Consider the following 19,404-nt stretch of genomic DNA (forward strand, 5'->3'; position numbering starts at 1 on the left):
CAAATCAATCTTATTGAGAATTTCACAAGAAAAAGAATGGTGTGATTAGTTTTAACATAACTTTATTCTTTCATGAGTTATTTACAAGTTGCTATCAGTGTGTCAAGAGTAGGAGAAGAGGGTTGCATTGAAAATCCAACACAATGGGCAGCACTTTGAACACATTTTATAAGTGGTCATAAACTTGTAAATAACTCATGAAAGAATAAAGTTACATTAAAACCAATCACACCATTGTTTTTCTTGTGAAATAAGTTTGATGTGTCACATGACCCTCTTCCCATTGGAAAAAATAAAGTTGGATCCAAAGTGGCCGACTTCAAAATGGCCGCCATGGTCACCACCCATCTTGAAAAGTTTTTCCCCTCCCAATATACTAATGTGCCACAAACAGAAAGTTGATATCACCAACCATTCCCATTTTATTTAGGTGTATCCATATAAATAGCCCACCCTGTACTGTTTGGGCACACGGCAGGGTTCGGAAGGGAAGGCACGCCATTTGACTTTTTGAATGTACAATTTGCTGGAATAATTATGGGACGCCATGTGTTGTGAATTCTGTGGCAGAGCTCCCTCCTGTGGTCACAAGTGGTACTTCGGCTGATTCTCTCTGGGAGCTTCCGTTTGTGGAGGAAAGTGGTACTGCGGCTTCTGAGTTTCCTCCCTCAGGTGATCTGGTGAGGTCGTTAGGTGCTTCTCTACTTAACTCCACCTAATGCTTTGATCCATGCTTCCTGTCAATGTTCCAGTGTTGGACTTGTTTTTCCCTGGATCATTCCTGTGGCCTGCTGCTCTGCATAGCTAAGTTCTTCTTTGCTATTTGTTTGCTATTTTTTCTGTCCAGCTTGTCTAATTGTTTTGCTGGAAGCTCTGGGACGCAAAGAGTGTACCTCCGTGCCGTTAGTTCGGTACGGAGGGTCTTTTTGCCCCCTTTGCGTGGTTTTATTTAGGGTTTTGTGTAGACCGCAAAGTTATCTTTCCTATCCTCGCTCTGTTAAGAAAGTCGGGCCTCACTTTGCTGAATCTATTTCATCCCTGCAGACTGTGAGCCCTCGCGGGCAGGGTCCTCCCTCCTTATGTACTCGTGTGCCTTGTTATCTGCTCATGTTTAATGTATTTGTCTATATTTGCCCCGTATTCACATGTAAAGCGCCATGGAATAAATGGCGCTATAAAAATGTATAATAATAATAATAATCCCTACGTTTGTCTTTTCATCTTAACTCACAGTCATTATATGTGGGGGGCTGCCTTTTCCTTTGGGGTATTTCTCTGAGGCAAGGTAGGCTTATTTTCTATCTTCAGGCTAGTTAGTTTCTCAGGCTGTGCCGAGTTGCATAGGCAGAGTTAGGCGCAATCCACGGCTGCCTCTAGTGTTGTTTGGAGAGGATTAGGGATTGCGGTCTGCAGAGTTCCCACGTCTCAGAGCTCGTTCTATTATTTTGGGTTATTGTCAGATCACTGTATGTGCTCTGACCGCTATGTCCATTGTGATACTGAATTGCCTATCACAACAGTACAGGAAGCCAAAAGTGCTAATGATTCTCAATAGAGGGAAAAAAGAAGTTCTGAGACCATTTTTTTTTCTTTGCACTGTGTTTTGCCTTTTTTTTCCCCTAGACATTTGGGTGGTTCAGGACACAGGTGTAGCAATGGACATTAAAGGTCTGTCTTCATGTGTGGATCAGCTCACGGCAAGAGTTCAAAATATTCAAGATTTTGTGGTTCAGAATTCTTTGTTAGAACCGAGAATTCCTATTCCAGATTTGTTTTTTGTAGATAGAACTAAATTTCTGAGTTTCAAAAATAATTGTAAACTATTTCTGGCTTTGAAACCTCGCTCCTCTGGTGACCCAGTTCAACAGGTTAGGATCGTCATTTCTTTTTTGCGTGGCGACCCTCAGGACTGGGCATTTTCTCTTGCGTCAGGAGATCCTGCATTAAGTAATATCGATGCGTTTTTCCTGGCGCTTGGATTGCTGTACGATGAGCCTAATTCAGTGGATCAGGCAGAAAAAAATTTGCTGGCTCTTTGTCAGGCTCAGGATGAGATAGAGGTATATTGCCAGAAATTTAGAAAGTGGTCCGTGCTCACTCAATGGAATGAATCTGCGCTGGCAGCTATATTCAGAAAGGGTCTCTCTGAAGCCCTTAAGGATGTCATGGTGGGATTTCATATGCCTGCTGGTTTGAATGAGTCTATGTCTTTGGCCATTCAGATCGGTCGACGCTTGCGTGAGCGTAAATCTGTGCACTATTTGGCGGTATTACCTGAGATTAAACCTGAGCCTATGCAGTGCGATAGGACTATGACCAGAGTTGAACGGCAAGAACACAGACGTCTGAATGGGCTGTGTTTCTACTGTGGTGATTCCACTCATGCTATCTCTGATTGTCCTAAGCGCACTAAGCGGTTCGCTAGGTCTGCCACCATTGGTACAGTACAGTCAAAATTTCTTCTGTCCGTTACCTTGATCTGCTCTTTGTCATCGTATTCTGTCATGGCGTTTGTGGATTCAGGCGCTGCCCTGAATTTGATGGACTTGGAATATGCTAAGCGTTGTGGGTTTTTCTTGGAGCCCTTGCAGTGTCCTATTCCATTGAGAGGAATTGATGCTACGCCTTTGGCCAAGAATAAGCCTCAATACTGGACCCAGCTGACAATGTGCATGGCTCCTGCACATCAGGAGGTTATTCACTTTCTGGTGTTGCATAATCTGCATGATGTGGTCGTGTTGGGGTTGCCATGGCTACAAGCCCATAATCCAGTATTGGATTGGAAATCCATGTCGGTGTCCAGCTGGGGTTGTCAGGGGGTACATGGTGATGTTCCATTTCTGTCAATTTCGTCATCCACCCCTTCTGAGGTTCCAGAGTTCTTGTCTGATTACCAGGATGTATTTGATGAGCCCAAGTCCGATGCCCTACCTCCGCATAGGGATTGTGATTGTGCTATCAATTTGATTCCTGGTAGTAAATTCCCAAAAGGTCGACTGTTTAATTTATCCGTGCCTGAGCACACCGCTATGCGCAGTTATGTGAAGGAATCCCTGGAGAAGGGGCATATTCGCCCGTCATCGTCGCCATTAGGAGCAGGATTCTTTTTTGTAGCCAAGAAGGATGGTTCGCTGAGACCTTGTATAGATTACCGCCTTCTTAATAAGATCACTGTTAAATTTCAGTACCCCTTGCCATTGTTATCTGATTTGTTTGCTCGGATTAAGGGGGCTAGTTGGTTCACCAAGATAGATCTTCGTGGTGCGTATAATCTGGTGCGAATCAGGCGAGGCGATGAATGGAAAACTGCATTTAATACGCCCGAGGGTCATTTTGAGTATCTAGTGATGCCATTCGGACTTGCCAATGCTCCATCAGTGTTTCAGTCCTTTATGCATGACATCTTCCGAGAGTACCTGGATAAATTCCTGATTGTGTACTTGGATGACATTTTGATCTTCTCGGATGATTGGGAGTCTCATGTGAAGCAGGTCAGAACAGTTTTTCAGGTCCTGCGTGCTAATTCTTTGTTTGTGAAGGGATCAAAGTGTCTCTTTGGTGTGCAGAAGGTTTCATTTTTGGGGTTCATCTTTTCCCCTTCTACTATCGAGATGGATCCTGTTAAGGTCCAAACCATCCATGATTGGACTCAGCCGACATCTCTGAAAAGTCTGCAAAAGTTCCTGGGCTTTGCTAATTTTTATCGTCGCTTCATCTGCAATTTTTCTAGTATTGCCAAACCATTGACTGATTTGACCAAGAAGGGTGCTGATTTGGTCAATTGGTCTTCTGCTGCTGTGGAAGCTTTTCAAGAGTTGAAGCGTCGTTTTTCTTCTGCCCCTGTGTTGTGTCAACCAGATGTTTCTCTTCCGTTCCAGGTCGAGGTTGATGCTTCTGAGATTGGAGCAGGGGCTGTTTTGTCGCAGAGAGGTTCTGATTGCTCAGTGATGAAACCATGCGCTTTTTTTTCCAGGAAGTTTTCACCTGCTGAGCGAAATTATGATGTGAGCAACCGAGAGTTGCTGGCCATGAAGTGGGCATTCGAGGAGTGGCGTCATTGGCTTGAAGGAGCTAAGCATCGCGTGGTGGTATTGACTGATCATAAGAACTTGACTTATCTCGAGTCTGCTAAGCGTTTGAATCCTAGACAGGCTCGTTGGTCGCTGTTTTTTGCCCGTTTTGACTTTGTGATTTCGTACCTTCCGGGCTCTAAAAATGTGAAGGCAGATGCTCTGTCTAGGAGTTTTGTGCCCGACTCTCCGGGTTTATCTGAGCCGGCGGGTATCCTCAAGGAAGGAGTAATTGTGTCTGCCATCTCCCCTGATTTGCGGCGGGTGCTGCAAAAATTTCAGGCTAATAAACCTGATCGTTGTCCAGCGGAGAAACTGTTTGTCCCTGATAGGTGGACGAATAAAGTTATCTCTGAGGTTCATTGTTCGGTGTTGGCTGGTCATCCTGGAATCTTTGGTACCAGAGAGTTAGTGGCTAGATCCTTTTGGTGGCCATCTCTGTCGCGGGATGTGCGTACTTTTGTGCAGTCCTGTGGGATTTGTGCTCGGGCTAAGCCCTGCTGTTCTCGTGCCAGTGGGTTGCTTTTGCCCTTGCCGGTCCCGAAGAGGCCTTGGACACATATCTCTATGGATTTTATTTCAGATCTTCCCGTTTCTCAAAAGATGTCAGTCATTTGGGTGGTCTGTGATCGCTTTTCTAAGATGGTCCATCTGGTACCCTTGTCTAAGTTGCCTTCCTCCTCTGATTTGGTGCCATTGTTCTTCCAGCATGTAGTTCGTTTGCATGGCATTCCAGAGAATATCGTTTCTGACAGAGGTTTCCAGTTTGTTTCGAGGTTTTGACGAGCCTTTTGTTGTAGGATGGGCATTGACTTGTCTTTTTCCTCGGCTTTCCATCCTCAGACTAATGGCCAGACCGAACGAACCAATCAGACCTTGGAAACCTATCTGAGATGCTTTGTTTCTGCCGATCAGGATGACAATTTGACCTTGTCCCAGGAGAAGGCTCAACGTTTCGCTAATCACAGACGCCGTGTGGGTCCCCGACTTCGTTTTGGGGATCTGGTTTGGTTATCTTCTCGTCATATTCCTATGAAGGTTTCCTCTCCTAAGTTTAAACCTCGTTTCATTGGTCCGTATAGGATTTCTGAGGTTCTTAATCCTGTGTCTTTTCGTCTGACCCTCCCAGATTCTTTTTCCATACATAACGTATTCCATAGGTCATTGTTGCGGAGATACGTGGCACCTATGGTTCCATCTGTTGACCCTCCTGCCCCGGTTTTGGTGGAGGGGGAATTGGAGTATATTGTGGAGAAGATTTTGGATTCTCGTGTTTCTAGACGGAAACTCCAGTATCTGGTTAAATGGAAGGGTTATGCTCAGGAAGATAATTCCTGGGTTTTTGCCTCTGATGTCCATGCTCCCGATCTTGTTCGTGCCTTTCATGTGGCTCATCTTGGTCGGCCTGGGGGCTCTGGTGAGGGTTCGGTGACCCCTCCTCAAGGGGGGGGGTACTGTTGTGAATTCTGTGGCAGAGCTCCCTCCTGTGGTCACAAGTGGTACTTCGGCTGATTCTCTCTGGGAGCTTCCGTTTGTGAAGGAAAGTGGTACTGCGGCTTCTGAGTTTCCTCCCTCAGGTGATCTGGTGAGGTCGTTAGGTGCTTCTCTACTTAACTCCACCTAATGCTTTGATCCATGCTTCCTGTCAATGTTCCAGTGTTGGACATGTTTTTCCCTGGATCATTCCTGTGGCCTGCTGCTCTGCATAGCTAAGTTCTTCTTTGCTATTTGTTTGCTATTTTTTCTGTCCAGCTTGTCTAATTGTTTTGCTGGAAGCTCTGGGACGCAAAGAGTGTACCTCCGTGCCGTTTGTTTGGTACGGAGGGTCTTTTTGCCCCCTTTGCGTGGTTTTATTTAGGGTTTTGTGTAGACCGCAAAGTTATCTTTCCTATCCTCGCTCTGTTAAGAAAGTCGGGCCTCACTTTGCTGAATCTATTTCATCCCTACGTTTGTCTTTTCATCTTAACTCACAGTCATTATATGTGGGGGGCTGCCTTTTCCTTTGGGGTATTTCTCTGAGGCAAGGTAGGCTTATTTTCTATCTTCAGGCTAGTTAATTTCTCAGGCTGTGCCGAGTTGCATAGGCAGAGTTAGGCGCAATCCACGGCTGCCTCTAGTGTTGTTTGGAGAGGATTAGGGATTGCGGTCTGCAGAGTTCCCACGTCTCAGAGCTCGTTCTATTATTCTGGGTTATTGTCAGATCACTGTATGTGCTCTGACCGCTATGTCCATTGTGATACTGAATTGCCTATCACAACAGCCATGTCACGTTTGGAGAGCCCCTGATATGCCTAAACAGTGGAAACTGCCCACAGGCGACATTATTTTGGAAACTGGACCCCCTCATGGAAGTTATGTGAATATGTGGTGAGCATCTTGAACCTGCAGGTGCTTCACAGAAGTTTGTAATATTGAGCCGTGAAAATTAAAAAAAAAACGCATTTTTCAAACAAAAATGTTTTTAACCCCAATTTTTTTATTTTCACAAGGAGTAAATGGAATGCAAAATTTGTTGTGCAAATTCTCCCGAGTCTGCAGATACCCCATATGTGGGGATAAACTACAGTTTGGGGGCACGGCAGGGCTCAGAAAAGAAAGAGTAACGATTTGGAATGCAGACTGTGAAGGAATGGTCTGCTGATGTCGTGTTTGGATAGTCCCTGATGTGCCTAAATAGTGGAAAATCCCTCACAAGTGAAAACTAGACCCCTCAAGGATTTATCTAGATGTGTGGTGAGCACTTTGAACGTACGGGTACTTTAAAAAATTTTACAACGTTAATCTGTAAAAATTAAATAATATATATTTTTCCCACAAAAATGTTATTTTAGACCCCAATTTTTTCACAAGCATAGCAGGAGAAAATGGACCCCAAAATTTGTTGTGCAATTTCTCCTGAGTATGCTGATAACCCATATGTGGTCAAAAACTACTTTTGAGGCACACTGCAAAGCTCAGAAGGAAAGAAGTGTAATATTGGAGTTCAGATTTTGCTGGACTGGTTTGAGAGTGCCATGTCACACTGACACAGCCCCTGAGGTGCCAAAACAGCAGAACCCTCCATAAGAGACCCCATTTTACAAACTACACCGCATGTCGGTTACATAATTTTATACCATTGGGCAGTGATGAGAAAAATAGTTACATTTTTATCTCCCAAACTCCAAAGACATACTAATAGGGAATTTAGAATGTGATTCCCAATGGGGAAAGTGATGATGTCTATAAGGCTCCGTGGAATTAATGGCGCTGTATAAGTGAGTAAAATGAATATACTGTGAAGTCTGAACTAGGAAGGGTAATGCTATGGTTTTTGTTCTTCAAGGGAAATCTTTGACAATTGTATGGAGGTCTCAAGCCAGGCCCTCTTGTCCAATACCAGTGTCTAACCTCAAATTTGCAAAAATTCCCACAAGCACTCTAAAAATTTTGTAGAAAGTTTTCCCATAAGAGAGTAAACCCTTATAACTGCAAGGAGCAAACAAACTCCATATTAACTCCTATGGATTTAAAATGGAATGCCATAAAAGCTCCCTTAGGTGTAATGTGGAAGTGTCCATACTTTTGACCAAATAGTGTAGATCCTAAAAATTATTTCACTCTGCTTTTCTTGCTTTCTTAACGGGAACTTGTCATTTTGACTTGCAGTCTGATCTGCAGGATGCATACCATGAAGCAAGAGGAGCTGACCAGATTGATATAAAGGTTTGGAAAGTTAGGAAATTGTAAAGTATAACATGTATATTATTCATTACATTCATTTTCATTTTAGCCTCATGAGTTAAGCGGGTAGTGTTAGAAATGATTGACTGATATCTCTTCTTGTACTATTACTCAAGGAGGCTAGAAGTCATTGAGTAGGAATGCCTACTAGACTCCTAAACTCAGACCGAACAGAGGTAATAAATGTATAGTCATGCTGTAACTACATACAGTGGGGAAAAAAAGTATTTGATACACAACCGATTTTGCAAACATTCCCACCTACAAATAATTAAGAGGTCTGTATTTTTTATCGTAGGTACACTTCAACTGTGAGAGAATCTAACAATAAAAAACTGGAAATCACATTGTATGATTTTTAAATAATTAAATAGCATTTTATTGCATGAAATAAGTATTTGATCACCTACCAACCAGCAAGATTTGTGGCTCTCACAGACTTGTTAGTTTTTCTTTAAGGAGCCCTCCTAGTCTGCGGTCATTACCTGTATTAATTGTACCTGTTTTAACTTGTTACCTGTATAAAAGACACCTGTCCACACAATCCATCACACTCCAACCTCTCCACCATGGCCAAGACCAAAAAGCTGTCTAGGGACACCAGGGACAAAATAGTAGACCTGCACAATGTTGTGATGGGCTACGGGACAATAGGCAAGCAACTTGGTGAGAAGGCAGTAATTGTTGGCACACTTATTAGAAAATGGAAGCAACACAAGATGTGTTGTGAATTCTGTGGCAGAGTTCACTCCTGTGGTCACAAGTGGTACTTCGGCTGATTCTCTCTGGGATCTTCCGTTTGTGGAGGAAAGTGGTACTGCAGCTTCTGAGTTTCCTCCCTCAGGTGATCTGGTGAGCTCGTTAGCTTCTTCTCTACTTAACTCCACCTGATGCTTTGATCTATGCTTCCTGTCAATGTTTCAGTGTGGGACTTGTTTTTTCCCTGGATCATTCCTGTGGCCTGCTGCTCTGCAAAGCTAAGTTTTGCTTATGTTATTTTGTTGCTATTTTTCTGTCCAGCTTGCTTTATTGGTTTTTCTCGCCTGCTGGAAGCTCTGAGACGCAGAGGGACCACCTCCGTACCGTTAGTCGGTGCGGAGGGTCTTTTTGTCCCCTCTGCGTGGTTTTTTATAGGTTTTTGTGCTGACCGCAAAGTTATCTTCCCTATCCTCGTTCTGTTCAGCTAGTCGGGCCTCACTTTGCTAAATCTGTTTCATCTCTATGTTTGTGTTTTCATCTTACTCACAGTCATTATATGTGGGGGGCTGCCTTTTCTTTTGGGGAATTTCTCTGAGGCAAGGTAGGCTGATTTTTCTATCTTCAGGATTAGCTAGTTTCTCAGGCTGTGACGAGGCGCCTAGGTTCTGGTCAGGAGCGCTCCACGGCTACCTTTAGTGTGGTTTGATAGGCTTAGGGATTGCGGTCTGCAGAGTTCCCACGTCTCAGAGCTCGTTCTATTATTTTGGGTTATTGTCAGTTCACTGTGTGTGCTCTGACCTCCATGTCCATTGTGATTCTGAATTGCCTTTCATAACAAAGATGACTGTCAATTTTCCTCTGTCTGGGGCTCCATGCAAGATCTTGCCTCATGAGGTAAGAATGCTTCTGAGAAAGGTCAGGAACCAGCCCAGAACTACATGGGAGGACCTGGTCAATGACCTGAAGAGAGCTGGGACCACAGTCTCAAATACTGCCTTTAGTAACACATTACGCCGTCATGGGTTAAAATCCTTCAGGGCACGCAAGGTTCCCCTGCTCATGCTAGGACATGTCCAGCTCCATTTGAAGGTTTCCAATTACCATCTGGATGATCTAGAGGAGACACAGGAGAATGTCATGTGGTCAGATGAGACCAAAATAGAACTTTTTGGTATCAACTCCACTAGCTGTGTTTGGAGGCAGAAGAAGGATGAGTACAACCCCAAAAACATCGTCCCAGTCGTGAAGCATGGTGGGGGAAACATCATACTTTGGGGGTACTTTTCTGCAAAGGGGAAAGGACGACTGCACTGTAACTGGGAGGATGGATGGGATCATGTATTGCGAGATTTTGGCCAACAACCTCCTTTCATCAGTAAGAGCATTAAAGATGGCTGGTGGCTGTCTTCCAACATGACAATGACCCGAAACGCACCATGTTTCATCAGATTGCACTAGAACCAATATTATGCAATGGTTCAGTGCAGATCTGCAATTTTTTTCAGACTGAATCGGTCTTTTATAAAAAAAAATTGCAGCATGCTGCAAATGCCTCCGGAATTCGGATCACGTGCACCCATACAAGTCTGTGGGTGTGTGTGAAACTGTGACCCCGGCCTTATACATATTAGTAATACAGAGAGATCTCAACATCGACTAACATGTGTAAACCCCTTTAAAAACAATACAGTATATAAAATGCAGTACTATCTCATCCTATTATTATAGTGGTACAGCATTGGACATGTTTGGTCCTTTTGCACTATGCAGAATTTTTGTATCAGTGATTGTGTTTACAATGTTGTATATTATATACCCAAATTAGGGCACACCAGAGATTCCAGGGACAGCCACCGAGGAGCGGGAGCGCCATTGTCGAACTCCTTTAGGGTGCCACCCTCCGCTGATAGGTAGAGTCTCAGAATCAGGTTTCCTAGTAGAGAGAGATAGCATATCTTGGTATAATATCAGTGATTTCTACAGTGTGTTATTTTGTTTGTTTGTCAATTACTGGACGGTAGTCCATTTTAAGTATATCTAATAAAGTATTCCTGACCCCGGCTTTACTCATTTTAGTCAGGGTGCTAGAGACTTAGATCATGGGCGGAAAAGCATTTAGCTACTGACATTTGAAATCAGATAGACAAGCACTTTTAAAACCACGATGAGGACTCAACATTAAGCTCTGGGTTGAGCAAAGTGAACACAAGTGGCTGAACACATGTAAATGATTACGTTTCATTTGGTCAACTTTATTGTGCTTAACGTGTGTTACCAACCAATATTCCCTTTGTTTCCTGCCTTGTATCGAGAAGGTAAACACCAGAAATAAGGGGTGATGTTCTTTGGTCTAGAAGGCTCCTACCTTTTGAGAGAGCCTGAAGAAGAAAATATGACTGCTGTAAGGCAATTGATGGAAAGTGCTGAATATTTTTTTATTTTTGCGATGTCATGTTGTGGTGTGGGTTATACCAGAAATATTCTTCTCTCCATGGAGATTTTTTTCAATTAAATTACTTTCATTGTTCTTTCCATGATTGAATACTTTCCTACTGAGCATAAACTGGCTTGTAAATTGGTCTCCCATGAAACTGGTTTTTGCGTTTGTTAGAGATTATATAAGAAGAAGGGACTGAAGGATAGTATTTTCTGTGCAGAAAAAAATGGAGAAACAAATATTAAAAGGGTTCTGTCAGCAGTCTGGACCCTGCCAAATTGCCAACAGCGCTAGATAGGAGACTTGTTCAGCTTATTAAACATTCCTTTCGGTATTATTATAGCAGCGGCATAAACGAGAAACCCTAGTTTTAATCAAGTACTCGTCTCCTTCAATTGTCCAGAAGGTTGTCCCTAATTCTTAAGTGCAGTTGTCTCTATGGAACAATTGCTCCTTACTGCTGTTATTCACCTGTTTTGGCTCAGATGCCAGCTCTTTTTTTCTTCCCCTGGAGCGAATTCCTTTTCTATAACATCATGCTAGGTTTCTGTTGTGACACGGCAACTAACTTTGACATCATCACACAAGGCCTTTTAAGACCAACTCAGACAGCTATATTCTGTCTGAGTATTCAGTAAACTTTGCATTTAGTTATACAGGTACTTATTGAGTTTGTCTCATCATCCATTTTTCTCTCTGGCTAAAGAAGTAGTTTATCATCTTTCTGTATTCACTTTTAGGCTCAGACCTGTGGTTAACCATCTGTTTGTTGTAAGCATAACAAACTCTTCTCTGCCATACTGGCACTGTTCACTCTACAACACTGCTGCAACCATCTGTAATCATCTCTACAAGCAAGTATCCAATTTGACTGTTCATAACATCTGCCTGCGTTTAAACATTTGTTTGCTGATTGCCTACATGTTTGCCATTCACTTTCTTCTGATAGCATACAACTCTATCATTAACTATTTCTGGACTGACTGTCTACAGTTCCTGTGTATATCCACACTCCTAGCCTTATGTCTTCTGGTATTTCCTGCTTCACTTGTCTTCCTGATTTCCTACATATACTGCAGTCCTAGTCCTTACTGAGTCATTTGTCATCCAGCATGTACAACCCACTGTTCCAGCGTCTTCAGTCCATGCTGCTGTATTGCTCATCTTGACCTACAGCTTAGAGAATTGCGCTCACATGGTGAGCCTATAAGGCTGCCATCACACGCTCAGTATTTGGTCAGTATTTTACATCAGTATTTGTAAGCCAAAACCAGGAGTGGGTGATAACCGCAGAAGTGGTGCATATGTTTCTATTATGCTTTTCCTCTATTTGTTCCACTCCTGGTTTTGGCTTACAAATACTGATGTAAAATACTGACCAAATACTGATAGTGTGACGGCAGCCTTACAGCTTCCCCCTGTTCTTGAGTGACAGCTGTAGCATCCAAATAAGAACCCGCTAAGTAATTTTAACGTAAAAAATATGTTTGTAATGCTTTTTCTTGGTGGAATTTTTTCTGTTTCTTATCTTAACCCCTTTGCAGGAGGTGCATTTGTGCCCAGAGCAGTTCTATTACGGCACCGCAATTGCGCGGCCTCACGCTGAGCGCAGCGGCAATCACATGCGGGTGTCGGCTGTGACAGCTGACACCTCACAGCAACGCTTGCGATCGTTGCTAGCACCGATCATGGGCATTTAACCCCTCTGATGCCACTGTCAGTAGTGACAGTGGCATAGAGAAGCATCCCTGCGCGCTTCCCTCAACACAACGCGATGCGATCGTTTTGTTCTGATGGTCTCCATGGAGACCCCTGGCACCAAGATGGCTGTTGGGTTCTTCCGGGTCCTGCAGGGAGGTGGCTTGTGAGCACCTGCTGAGAGCAGGTATTGGCATGCCTCCTTCCCTACCTGTCAGATCCTGATCTGACACTTTGCTGTGCAAAGAATCAGATCAGCAATGTAATATAGTAATGTCCCATAGTGAGACAATGTAATAAAGCTAAAAAAAATATTATAATGTGTAAAAAAATATATATATTTTTTTTAAAAATCCCCATATAAATAAAATAAATATTTTTCCAATAAATACATTTATTTATGTAAACAAAAAAACCCATAAAAGTACACATATTTGGTATCGCCGGATCTGTAACGACCCGCTATATAAAACTGTCCCACTAGTTAACCCCTTCAGTGAACACCAGAAAAAAAGGCTAAAAACAATGCTTTATCATCATACCGCCGAACAAAAAGTGCAATAAAGCATGATCAAAAAGACGGATGTAAATAAAATGGTACCGCTGAAAACGTCATCTTGTACCGCAAAAAACAAGCCCCCATATATATTTATAGCTCTCAGAATAAAGTGATGCAAAAATAATTATTTTTTTCTATAAAAGTTTTTATTGCGTAAAAGCGCCAAAACATAAAAAAAGATATAAATGAGGTATTGCTGTAATCGTACTGACCTGAAGAATTAAGCTGTCTTACTAATTTTACCACATGCGGAACGGTATTAAAAAAAAAAAAAAAAAAAAAAGCTATTCCTGAATTGCTCGTTTTTGTTCAGTCTGTCTCCCAAAAATCAGAATAAAAAGCGATCAAAAAATGTCATGTGCCCGAAAATGGTACCAATAAAATCGCCAGCTCGTCCTGCAAGAAGAAGCCCTTATATGACTCTGTTGGCCGAAATATGAAAAAATTATAGCTCTCAAAATTTGGTTGATGCAAAAACTAGTTTTCGCAATAAAAAGAGTATTTTAGTGTGTGACAGCAGCCAAACATAAAAACCCCATTTACAGTTACGTCCATATATATTTGGACAGAGACAACAATTTTCTAATTTTGGTTATAGACATTACCACAATGAATTTTAAACAAAACAATTCAGATGCAGTTGAAGTTCAGGCTTTCAGCTTTCATTTGAGGGTATCCACATTAAAATTGGATGAAGGGTTTAGGAGATTCAGCTCCTTAACATGTGCCACCCTGTTTTTTAAAGGGACCAAAACTAATTGGACAGATTAAATAATTTTTAATAAAATGTTCATTCTTAGTACTTGGTTGAAAACCCTTTGTTGGCAATGACTGCCTGAAGTCTTGAACTCATGGACATCACCAGACGCTCTGTTTCCTCCTTTTTGATGCTCTGCCAGGCCTTCACTGCGGTGGTTTTCAGTTTCTGTTTGTTTGTGGGCCTTTCTGTCTGAAGTTTAGTCTTTAACAAGTGAAATGCATGCTCAATTGGGTTGAGATCAGGTGACTGACTTGGCCATTCTAGAATATTCCACTTCTTTGCTTTAATAAACTCCTGGTTGCTTTGGCTTTATGTTTTGGGTCATTGTCCATCTGTAGTATGAAACGATGACCAATCAGTTTTGCTGCATTTGGCTGGATCTGACCACACAGTATGGCTCTGAATACCTCAGAATTCATTTGGCTGCTTCTGTCCTGTGTCACATCATCAATAAATACTAGTAACCCAGTGCCACTGGCAGCCATGCATGCCCGCGCCATCACACTGCCTCCACCGTGTTTTACAGATGATGTGGTATGGTTTGGATCATGAGCTGTACCACGCCTTCGCCATACTTTTCTCTTTCCATCATTCTGGTAGAGGTTGATCTTGGTTTCATCTGTCCAAAGAATGTTCTTCCAGAACTGTGCTGGCTTTTTTAGATGTTTTTTAGCAAAGTCCAGTCTAGCCTTTTTATTCTTGATGCTTATGAGTGGCTTGCACCCCGCAGTGAACCCTCTGTATTTACTTTCATGCAGTCTTCTCTTTATGGTAGATTTGGATATTGATACGCCTACCTCCTGGAGAGTGTTGTTCACTTGGTTGGCTGTTGTGAAGGGGTTTCTCTTCACCATGGAGATTATTCTGCGATCATCCTCCACTGTTGTCTTCCGTGGGCGCCCAGGTCTTTTTGCATTGATGAGTTCACCAGTACTTTCTTTCTTTTTCTTTCTTTCTTTCTTTCTTTCTTTCTCAGGATGTACCAAACTATAGATTTTTCCACTCCTAATATTGTAGCAATTTCTCGAATGGGTTTTTTCTGTTTTCGCAGTTTAAGGATGGCTTGTTTCACCTGCATGGAGAGCTCCTTTGACCACATGTTTACTTCACAGCAAAACCTTCCAAATGCAAGCACTACACCTCAAATCAACTCCAGGCCTTTTATCTGCTTAATTGAGAATAGCATAACAAAGGGATTCCCCACACCTGTCCATGAAATAGCCTTGGAGTCAATTGTCCAATTACTTTTGGGCCCTTTAAAAACAGGGTGGCACATGTTAAGGAGCTGAAACTCCTAAACCCTTCATCCAATTTTAATATGGATACCCACAAATGAAAGATGAAAGTCTGAACTTCAACTGCATCTGAATTTTTTTTTTTAAATTCATTGTGGTAATGTTTATAACTAAAATTAGAAAAATGTTGTCTCTGTCCAAATATATATGGATGTAACTGTAAATCTAGTATCGCTATAATTGCACCGACCCGAAGAATAAAGTCATCTAATCACTTATACCGCACGAGGAACGGCATAAAAAATAAATAAAAACAATTCTTCACATGCTGTTGATTTTTTTCATTCTGCCTTCCAAAGATCACATTAAGGCTCAGCGCACATTTAGCCTGCGCTCTGCATAGAACCAGGGTTTCCATGTAAATCTCTGAAATACATGATTCAGACAGAACCTCTGGTGGAAGATTCCCTATAATGAGGCAGATGGAGGCACTGTGGACGCTGTCTGACCTGTAATCCGGCTGTGTTCATCTTTTTTAGGATTGCATAAAAGTGCCGTTGGCCACAGTTTTGTGCACTACTGAAAAGGACACTGCTGAACAGAGGCCAGACGGAGTCAAGAATAACTCTGCTGCCTCATAGTCAATGGATCTCTGGGGGGTATCATCTGAATCATGTCACTCAGAGATTTTAGATGGAAGCCCCAAAGTAAGTGCTCAGCATAGAGCGCCAGATAACTGTGATCCCAAACGTTATGTAAAATGTTTCCAATAAAAGCTCCCACTCAATCCACAAAAAAAAGCAAGTCCCCACTCAGATCTGTCATCTGTTAATGGAAATATAGGGGGATTCCACGTTTCTGGTAGCACAAAGGCTCTGGAAAAGCAAAATGGCTCCTCACCCTCCAAAAGAAATTCAGCAAATTCTCCGCTCCCAATTGCCCCCCTCCCTTCTGAGCCCCAGTGTGCCTAATCCACAGGTTTGGCATTTCTGTAGTGATGAGAGCCCACCTAATTTACAGGTGCGTATCTCCAGCATGAGCTGGGCATAATGCACTGGTCACTACAGCGTACTGGTCACTACAGCATACTGGTCACTACATCGGCAGATTGCAATTTTGAGGCACATCAGGGGCTCTTCAAATGCGACATGGCGTCCGCTAATTATTCCATCAAATTTTGCATTCAAAAAGTCAAATGGCGCTCCTTCCCTTACAAGCCCTGCTGTGCGCCCAAACAGTGATTTTTCCCCCACATATGGGGTATCGGCATACTCAGGAGAAATTGCACAACAAATTGTATGCAGCAATTTCTCCTGTTACCATTATGAAAATGCAAAATATGGAGCTAAAATAGATTTGAGAAAAAAATTTTTTTTTATTTCCACATCTCCATGCTATAAACTTCTGTGAAGCACCTGTGGGTTCAAGGTGCTCAATACACATCTAGATAAGTTCCATAAGGGGTTTGGTTTCCAAAATGGTGTCACTTGTGGGGGGTTTCCACTGTCTAGGCACATCACGGGCTTGCCAAACGCAACGTGGCAACCGCTAATTATTCCAACATATTTTACATTCAAAAAGTGAAATGGCACTCCTTCCCTTCCGAGCACCCAAACAGTAGATTTCCTCTACATATGGGGTATCGGCGTACTCAAGAGAAATTGCCCAAGAAAATATATAGTCCTCAAAAATAAGTCATGCCTAGGTAAGGCAGCTTTACAAAGAATAAATACATCCAAGAAGAGAAGAAAAAAGCTATTGCCTTAAAAATATCAACAATTTTATTTCAATCAAATTAAACAAGTAAAATGTAGCGAATAAATAGCAAAAAGTTAAAAAATGTGCAGACACAAAGTGCAAAATGTAATCAGTCCAGTCTGTGCAGTAATAGCGCCGAGGCTTATACAATAAATAAATAATAGCATGCAGGTATATGAAAAATCAGTATGCAAAAAAGGTATATAAGGGAAAAAAGTGAAAATCTCTTATATGACAGGCGAAAAAAGCCAAAGTAGTCAAAAACTGCGGTAGTGTAGTGCTGTAGTGCACTGAGCCTAAATAGCAAGGAAAGGCTAGTACGAAAAGAGTGCTGTGCCATATGTAGCAATTAGATGTCTAAGTAAGGGGTGCAGCCTAATGTGGCAGTAAAAAAAGTAACTCAGCCCAAATAGATGAAAGCAGTCATAAATAACCCACTAAATGTAACGCCCAATGGCGAAGGCACATTACCTTTCAGGCATGGACCGATTCCCCGACGTGCGTTTCGCGTGCAGCTTTTTCGAGGGGTGGCTCAGTGCACTACAGCACTACACTACCGCATTTTTTTACTTTTTGCTATTTATTCGCTACATTTTACTTGTTTAATTTGATTGAAATAAGCTTTTTTCTTCTCTTCTTGGATGTATAAAATATATAGTCCATTTTCTCCTGTTACCCTTGCAAAAGTAAAAAAAATTAGGTCTAAAGGAAAATTTTTGTGAAAGAAAAGTAAATGTTTATTTTTTCCTTCTACATTCCAAACATTCCTGTGAAGCACGTGAAAGGTTAAAAAAAACTTCTTGAATGTGGTTTTGAGCACCTTGAGGGGTACAGTTTTTAGAATAGTGTCATTTGGGGGTATTTTCTGTCATATAGGCCCCTCAAAGTGTTTCATAAAGAAATGCAAGTCATATCGAAGAAATTTTAACGCTATCATAAACTACAATATGTCACAAGGAAACAGTTTCATAATCACTGGGATCCTTTGAAGTGTTCCAGAGCCATTACCTTATAAAGTGATAGTGATCAGAATTGTAAAAATTGGCCCGGTCAGAAAGGTGAAAACAAGCTTCGTCTCAAAGGGGTTAATGTGTAGCCGACATACACCTGGTATCATCTATTGTCTCACATAGCTTCTCTGTAGCAGGCTATAATAAATTTTCTTGTATTTGCTATGTTTTCACTAGAGTGGCTATAAATGTCAGTTATTTTTACGAGTAGGGAAAGCCCAACTGTATCTCATTGTCTGCCTTCAGATTGGCTTTTATGTGAAAAATAATCTACTATTTTTTAACTGATAAGTATTATGTTTATATTGGACAACCTCTTCTCAATTGTTATATTCCCCCATGTAAAATGAACAGTCTAAACTCACCTCCACTGCCATTGCCGTTCCAGTGTTTATTATGTCATGTAAGCCTTGCAGCTTATCAGCGCCGGTTAACTCTCACTTCCTTTTGACAAAACACCCAGAAGAAGTTAGAGCTGCTGCTGATTTCTGTCTGCCGTCAAATGTCTGAAAGAAGTGAAAGGGAAGCAGCCGCTGCTTGGCTGCAGGGCTTGAGTGACATAACAACGTCACGCAAGCCCCAGGAGACCAGGCGAACAGAAAGCTGGTAAGGCATGGTTTGGCCACAGCAGAGGCAGCCGGTCGTTTCTGACTTCAGTTACGTTAGACGCTGCCGGCCTGCCCTCTGTTCCTAAGCTGCCGGTGTTCCCCGTGTCCTTGCAGCACATTATATGTAGCAGTTGAGGGCCCAAAAGTAATGAGGTGCAAGCGTGCACTCACCCATTCGTCATCCAACTTTCCATTCCTCCATCTGACCCCTCATTCGCCCAACCACTGGCCCACCCACCTGCTACTGTTCTTGTGCCCCCCTCCCCTGCTCATGCAGTGTGAGGTTTTTCATCAAAGTTTTTATTCTCTTAATATATTGCAGTCATAATATTATATAGCACTATGTTCTTACAATTGCTCATATTGCCCTTCTGCCCAGCTTTTTCTTCTCTTTTTTTTCTGCTCTATGTAGAAACGGGAAGTCTTTTATCCCTGCATTTATCATTCCCCTCTTTAGCTGATCTCTCCTTCCCCTGCCAGAGATTTTTGCAGTGACTGATGTGATATACAGGATAAATTGACCTTGTGTTTTTACATAGAGCTTAGAAGGATTCAGCTAGTCAGATGTTAATCACATGATGTCATAGACTTAATGGAAAAGAGAAGAATTAGCTGAGAAGAAAGGCAAAATGAGCAATTGTAAGTACATAGTGCTATATAATATGCTAATTGCAATATATTAATATAAACATTTTGATAGGAGTGCTTCTAAGCAAAAGAATATACAGTCTCCCATTGGTTTTGCCTGATCTAAATGTCCATAACTTAACTATTAGTGGTATAGGTCATAAAAGCTAAATCCGTAGTGGCTCAAAACAGAGACACCCCCTCACCATCCATAGGACCT

The sequence above is a fragment of the Ranitomeya imitator genome, chromosome 2 (genome assembly GCF_032444005.1).
Source record: "Ranitomeya imitator isolate aRanImi1 chromosome 2, aRanImi1.pri, whole genome shotgun sequence".
Taxonomy (NCBI): Eukaryota; Metazoa; Chordata; class Amphibia; order Anura; family Dendrobatidae; genus Ranitomeya; species Ranitomeya imitator.